Source organism: Lytechinus variegatus, chromosome 5 (assembly GCF_018143015.1).
Source record: "Lytechinus variegatus isolate NC3 chromosome 5, Lvar_3.0, whole genome shotgun sequence".
Classification (NCBI taxonomy): Eukaryota; Metazoa; Echinodermata; class Echinoidea; order Temnopleuroida; family Toxopneustidae; genus Lytechinus; species Lytechinus variegatus.
This window is the reverse complement of record NC_054744.1, coordinates 39,408,340-39,416,619: the sequence shown is the minus strand read 5'-3', so window position 1 is coordinate 39,416,619 and position 8,280 is coordinate 39,408,340.

The window sequence follows — 8,280 nt, the reverse complement described above, 5'->3', positions numbered from 1 at the left end:
GATTACATATTGGCATGAGCAAAATCAAATTATGCAATAATATGATGCGCAAATTTGTAGGAAATTAGATGTCGGTTTAACTAACTCAAACTCCATGCAATTACATGTACATGTTTTATTTGGCAGTTACGATAGTAACAGCTTCCATCAACCAGTCAAATTCCTATCAAGGAAACTTCTCAAGCAACATTATGATGATGGAACAGTTCCAAAGCGTCAACCATCTTTTAAATTGTCTTTAATTACAAATCGCTATTTTCTTAAATTTGAATTAATTGTTATGAAATATGTAAAATAAAGTCAAATCAAATCAAATATTATGATTCATTACCAATGCCCTCAATGTTCAGAATTATTTTCTTTCTCTGTATGATTATTACTGCCAGTAGAAATCGGCAATGCAACACCATGAAAGGATGTTTTTTTTTGTAAGCAACTAAATTGTATGTTTAAACTGCACAATTTAATAGATTTTCTAAACATGCACACAATGATTTGAATGTTTTTTTTTTGCTTAGTATGAATTACGATTTCTCTTATTCCTTATTACCGATCAATGGCAACATGACTTCAAGCGAGTATTGTCGATACTTACTGTTACGAATGAGTTTTAATAATGTTAGGTGCCATGTATTGACTCCTTACATCGGGTCACGAGCTTCTAGGTCCTTCAGTTTTACAATAACAAGAATGTAAGAATTACTTTTTTCCTTGCCTCAAGGTGTTTCATCAGGTTCATATCGGTTTTGAACAAACCATGAAAGCATTCTTCATGTCATGCGACCTTTGAAATGGATTCATATCATTATCGAAAACTTCATTATCAAAAATATATATTTCGCAAATCTCAGCAAGGTTTTGACTGACATTCTTTTAATGGAGTGTTTTATTCATCTGCACATGATGATATTTTCCAAAATGTATTTTTTTTTATTTTTCGTCATTTTGTAGTTGGCTTGTAATCGACTTCATAAAGGGTTTAATTTTGTTTCACCGATATTTTATCACTATTCTTTTATTGAGAACACTTTGTTCTTGGTGTTAAAATCTTTCCGACTGTTTACAATCAGTGCGCATACGAAATCCTTTAATAATTGTAACCAAAGATTGTAACAATAATTTCAATAACTTCTCAAATATGCAATGCGCAATACTACTACAACAACAACCACTACTACTACTACTACTACTACTACTACTACTACTACTACTACTACTACTACTACTACTACTACTACTACTACTACTACTACTACTACTTCTACTACTACTACTACTACTACTGGGCGATTCCACACTAGAACTTCAAAAATATCATAAATTTCAACATGCTTTCAATAAGTCATAAGTAGTGTAATATTTTACTATGATACCTAAATTTTATGAAAATTATGAGTTTTAACCAAAAGTGAAGACAGATATAGTTTTTTGGGGGGAGAACAATGGAATTTTAAATTTTCAATAATTTTGCTCATTGAATAGTCAAGTACAAATTCCACCTGAAACAATTATTTGCAAAGCAAGAGAAGATTGAAAATATCGCAGGTCAATAGAATAATATATCATTGATGGTTCCAAATAATATCTACAACATTTTCATGATCCATAATAGGGGCAGCCCTGATTTTTCCGAACCTATTTTTGGCAATGTCCCGTACGACACATGACAATGCAAAAGTTTTTCTTACAATTTTATTTTTGATGATGCAATTTCATAAAATGAGTTTCTCTTTGTTTGACCCATGGGTGATCGATTTATCCCATAAGGATCTAATTACTGCCCTTCATTTTTCAATTATTGTCCTATTAAAAAATGTCCCGTACGACACACGCTGTGTCGTACGGGACATGTCCCGTACGACACACAATATAATAATGCATCTAATTGCAGGATTTGGATTCAGAAACCATAAATAGTAGGCATATTTAAATTCATTTAATTGATTTAACATAAAGTGAACTGAAAAAGTACTTTGTTTATCTCCATAGAACATGAAATAGGTGATTCTAAACATTTTAATTGATTTCATGTAGGCTTATTCTTTTGTGAATCCCTTCAGCTAAACTGGTGATTTTCACTGATCAGAGCACGTTAATTTCTTTTCATTGAGCATGAAAAGTAAACTTTTATATTTCAACCTAGCCTCGAAGATGACTTCCTCTTGCATGCTAATGTGGAATTATTATAAGATGTAAAAAAATCATATCAATCATCATGATCATCTATTTGGACTTCCCTTGATGATCACTATTTTTTATATACAATATTGAAACTCCTTACGTTTTTCAAGTTGTAAAAAAAATCTTGAAAATAAGACAAACCATATGGTTTCATGAAATGCAGATGGGTTTGAAAAAGTAGAACCGCATTTCTTTAGACAAAAAAATTGTGACCAAAAAAAGGGAAAAAAGTGACAGTTGTGACATATATCATGTAGATATACATTTTATATAAAAAATCATAACATCATGATCATTTTAGCCCCATAATTTACACAAAGTTTCATTCATTTATTGTTTAAATAGTGTTTGGAAATCATCAATTAGTTCCCTAAAATATAACTTCACACAAAACCTGAAGTTTTTCAGCTCGTAAAAATGCTGTGAACACTTGTACATTTCCCATCATGAAATAAATTATAACATATTACTCCCAATTGTATATATTGAGGTTACTTAATTGTATTGTCCTGAATGACTGCTTATTAAAAGATTATTCATAAATAAGCAAGAATTTAGGGGCAATGCTCCTTCTGATTGATAAAGTTCATGTTTATTTATTCAGGCTGCCCAATACAACACGCAGTGCCTGTACAACACAGAAGTGTCCCGTACGACACACAAGTATCCCGTACGACACACAAGTGTCCCGTACGACACACAATTGTCCCGTACGACACATTATTTTGTTTATGATATATTGACAGAAATATTCACCTAATAGCGGTTTCTAACCTAATGAATGTCTTAGTTTGATGGGATTATCATTATCATCAGCCAAATAATGTGATTGAAGAAGTCAAAGTGACATAAAGTAAGAAAGTTTGGCTTCAATTTAGAGATGTCCCGTACGACACATTTTGAATGTCCCGTACGCCACAATGTTCTCGAAAATTATAATTTGCTTTATTTATTCATGAATGTTTATTTTGCTTTCTTTTGTAAATGTGTTTGTTCTTGGGTAATTGAGTGTCAATTTGAGTTCAGTTTCTATGAAATTTATCTGCCCAACTCACAGACTTTTGGGTACAAACTTGAGGTTTCTAAAAAAGCCACTTTTTCTGCGTCCGTACGACACATTACTATTTTTAATCTGTATTATACAGGATGTGAATTCAAGTCATGTTAAGTCTTGGTTGTTCTTACACTCTGGTAGTAGTTGATGACCACCTATAGTTACTGGAATATTTTTTGTTTTTCTTGTCAAAAACTGTCAAATGTTCTCTAAATGTCCCGTACGACACGTATGGAATCACCCTACTACTACTACTACTACTACTACTACTACTACTACTACTACTACTGCTACTACTGCTACTACTGCTACTACTACTGCTACTACTGCTAATACAAATACTACTACATGTACTACTACTACTACTATTACTACTACTACTACTACTACTACTACTGCTTCTACTACTACTACTACTACTACTACTATTACTACTACTACTACTACTACTACTACTACTACTACTACTACTATTGCTAATACTTGTACTACTACTACTACTACACATTCTACTGCTTCTACTACTACTACTATTACTACTACTTCTACTACAACTACAACTACTACTACTACTACTACTACTACTACTACTACTACTATTGCTAATACTTCTACTACTACTACTACTGCTACTACTACTACTACTACTACTACTACTACTACTACTACTACTATTACTTCTTCTTCTTCTTGTACTACTATACTACTACTACTACTATTATTATTATTGCTAATACTTCTACTACTACTGCTACTACTACTACTACTACTACTGCAACTACTTCAACAACAACTACTACTACTACTCAACTAAAACTACATATATCATTCATGTCGGTTGGTGATTATCGGTATGTATCATAATAATAATTATTCTCGTTAACCACAACTAAAATCAATTGAATAGAATTGCCTCGAATCCCTTTTCTTCTAAATGACCACTACCGATACTCCACAAGTACTCCCGATCGATTGCCTGTTTGAACGACAACAACAAATCGCAAGGTCTGAGAGCGAAATAAAAAGAGATAGAGCGAGGCACACTTGAAGGCACTCACCTGTCTTCGAGTTATAGCTTACAAAATTGAAGTTGGCCTTTACACATATCGAATTAAAAGTGAGTCGCGGATCTTTGTTTGCATGTTTATCCATCAAGCACACACCGTGTCTGTCTGCGGCAGAATTTGAAATTATTAGTTTGTGTAAAACACCCGACATTTGATATTTTATTGGCGTTTTCTTCCCTCTATTCTATGTCACAAGTGTTGACTATGCCCATGCGCCACGTGTGGTATTAATATCACTCTATATGGTATAGGTTTTTCTTTATTTTGTCAAGTTATAGTTATGTTACTTTCATAGTTATTAATCATTACACAATTTGAACGCCAATTACATCATAATGATCCCTAATAAATTGTGCTAAGAGAGCATTAAAACGCGTGACGTTGGCAGAAACAAAACGATTACCTTAAAGTAGTTGCTTAATGGGCAGCTGTTCATATTGTAAGGAAATATTTAGTAATTACTCAGGCCATGGTCAGTCAGACCACTGTGGTCAAGCTTCCTTCGAAGGTGTCCCGAAGGAATACCAGACTGACATACTGCTGGGATATCGATGGAATGGGAAGGCGGTATAGGGGAAGAAAAAAAAACCCTCAAACACAAAAATTATTTTTATTCTTAAATAGAATACACATAAAACAAAATGCACCTGGTAACGGAGTATTGTACTTATGACAGGCGTGGTTTGAATTATAGTAATATGTTAATCACTTGTATACAATGCTGCACCTCTTAGTTTTACTATTATAACTTTAGCCAAATGTATTATTTTACTACTACTACTACTACTACTACTACTACTACTACTACTACTACTACTACTACTACTACTACTAGAATAATGCAATGATATTTAACAATAACGATGATGATGACGATAGTGATAATACTACTACTGATGATGATCATTATAATAATGATAATAACATTAATGATAGTAATGATGATCATGATGATAATGATGATTATATTAATGATAATAGTAATAATAATAATAATGATGATGATAATAATAATAATAATAATGATAATATTATTGATAGTACTAATATTAATAGTAAATATAGTAGTATTGATAATAATAACAATAATAAATACTACTACTAATAATAACTTATTCAAATGCTCCCCCCTTTTTAAAAAAAGAAATGATATTTTATAACTCGTATTCAAAGAGCCGAGGACAATAAAGTCAAAGTGATTTTTAAAAGCCGTCTATGTGAAGTATGTATGCGTACTGGAAATGTTTTAATCCTTCAATTTAAGTTTTCCCTTCAACTTTTACCCTTCTAACCCCAATGGCGTATACGATGCCCTTCTGCTTTCAGCATTCTAAGCAGATCACCTCTCAGGCGTATAATTGTTGTTTTCATTGCTAACGGTTGTTCTTAAGGTTCCATCATCGTTTGCGTCCTATGAACAGCAGGCACAGTCAATTTGAATTTCATCACTCGGGAGACCATGCCGTGCTGGCTATGATAGGCGTTACGTCACATTGATCTTACTGCCGATCCGGTCATGTAGATTCATTATGACGAAAAAAGACGATGCTACATGAAGACTTTAAGGATGGTGGGTAAATTTAACAGCACTATAAGAAATCCACGCCAATGCAACCGATTAGGTAACTTCGTGCCAATATAACGATATAAAGCGTTTTGGTTTGTATACGTGTTTTTTTTTGTTACAGCGGAGAGTGATTTAGTGTGTGTGCACGAGTGGGCGTGGACACGAAAATTGTGTTCTTGATAAGGCATCACCCCAGTGTTCTTTGGTGAGTTTGTCCAAATTAGTGTGGGCAAGCATTCGTGATTATATGTGGGCATTTTCGCTTGTTATTAACACCATTAACATAACTATTCGCTATTATTTTCCATGTTAAGTCTCTCATCATAAAGGTCAAATAAAAAAACCGACCTCTTTTTATGACATGGATGGAATAGTTTGAAGACAATATGAATACATATTGTTCTTTTCAGAAAAAGGTTTCACAATTGCACCAAGTTGACTGGACAGAAAAAGTACCATTCATGTGGGCAAGCCAAGTTCATCCGATTTTAATCAACGGTGTCAAGCGAAGTATTTCCATTCCCCGGGGTCGCACCTCTTAATATCACCCTTCGACCTCAATATCGATCGGTGAGAAGATGGATTGGCAAGAGAAAGACTATATTGAACTTAAGTGAGAGTAGAAAGATGTAAAATAAAAAAAAAAATAAGTTGGAGGAGAGTGGTAAGACAAGGAGATAGCGACAAAGCGATTCGGAAATTATGAAGAGAGATACACATCACAGGCCTTTGAGCGAAAAATACATACGTACCTACATACTGCCTCACACGAATACACCCTTACATACTTGCACCGCACAACCCACTCACAGAGCAACATGCAAATAAAGCCCCAATAAATATTACGCCTATACATTTGGTACAAACAAATTAAATGCATCCCACCCGTCATCGCACTCACCCACAGCAAACAAAACTTGCTGAAGAGGCATTGATATAGAAAAGATGTAGAATTTTTTCGAAAGAAAAATGTTTAATCAGTCCAAGTCAAAGGCATGAAATGCGCAGAGGGTCCGGGTGCGTTCGTGTGTGGGTATGAGTAGATGGGGAAACGTTTGGTGTCTGTGCTATGAATCTGCGTGTGGAATAGAGAGAGGGGGGGGGGGGTAGATGGATACAAAGAAGAAGAGAGAAAAACATAAAATTAGAAAAGGAGTGGTATGAGTGAGTACCGATTTGAGAGACCCACTTATCTTCCTCGTACCAAAAACCATGCAAAACCCTACAAATCAATAGATGCGTTCCCATTTGGGATCAGGTATCTTCTATAAAAAAAGCCTTCTGAAATATAGACCACAGGGAGTCAATCCCTCATTCGAGAATCTATAGCAAATTAAACCCTGCTGATATCCTCCTACAGTTTATTCCGGCGTTCTGATCACAGAAGAGGGACAATAAACTGCCTTTAAAGGTCGAAAAGGTCGGCCAGTCGATTTCAGGTTTATATTCCCCCAAAATACAACATTTATGCATTTAATCAATTGTTCCTTAACAACAATGTTCATGAGTTAACATGAACTACCCTTTACTATGTTGACATTGTCTGTAGCATTTTAGGCGAAAGTAAATGTCCTTGTTTTTCGCAGAATTAAAGAAAAATTCCACCAGAACACTTGTTTTAAGTTGTTAATGGAAACATGGCTTAAAATATCAGGAAAGCCGTTCAAGATGCCTCAGGATCCACATGACCCAGCCATCGACCCCGGGCCATCGACCCGGTCGATTTAGCTTCATGGTCAAAGAAACTCGTATGCAAATGGGATTATTCGTAAAGAAACGAGAGAACTGGCTATGCAGTGGAATGCATTTGGCTATAAAATGTACTTATGTCCTATCTCTCTTTATCCAAAATCAGTGCTTTCATTCTCCTTTTTCGTCTTCTATTTGACATTTTCCGGCAATATCTAGATAACATGAATAAGTAGATATTATTTCAGGATTTGTTTGCGTGATGGGATTGACTTAATGATCAAACACTTTATCAATGTACATGTACATGTACATGATGTAGATGACTTTCTACATACGCATCATAAAGTGGTAACATAACACACACACACACGGACCTGCACACACGAAACACACACGAAAACCCTCCATACACTCCACTCTCTCTCACCCCCTCTCTCACACACGCACACTCACACACTTGCACATCCACACACACATTTGCCCACCCCCACTTATGTCTATGTATTCCTCTTTATCATGGGTTTCTTCCCATTCAGATAGCTTCACTGAAAAAAATACAACATAGGTGAATCTCAATGTTCAGCATGTTCAGTGCAAACATGCTAAATGCAATCAGGAAGCATCTATGAAAACAAAATAGAAGATGATAATTTAGAACTCCAAGAACTCAAAACAACACTCGCCTGATGAAGCGACATTTTCCCCATCAAACATTTATT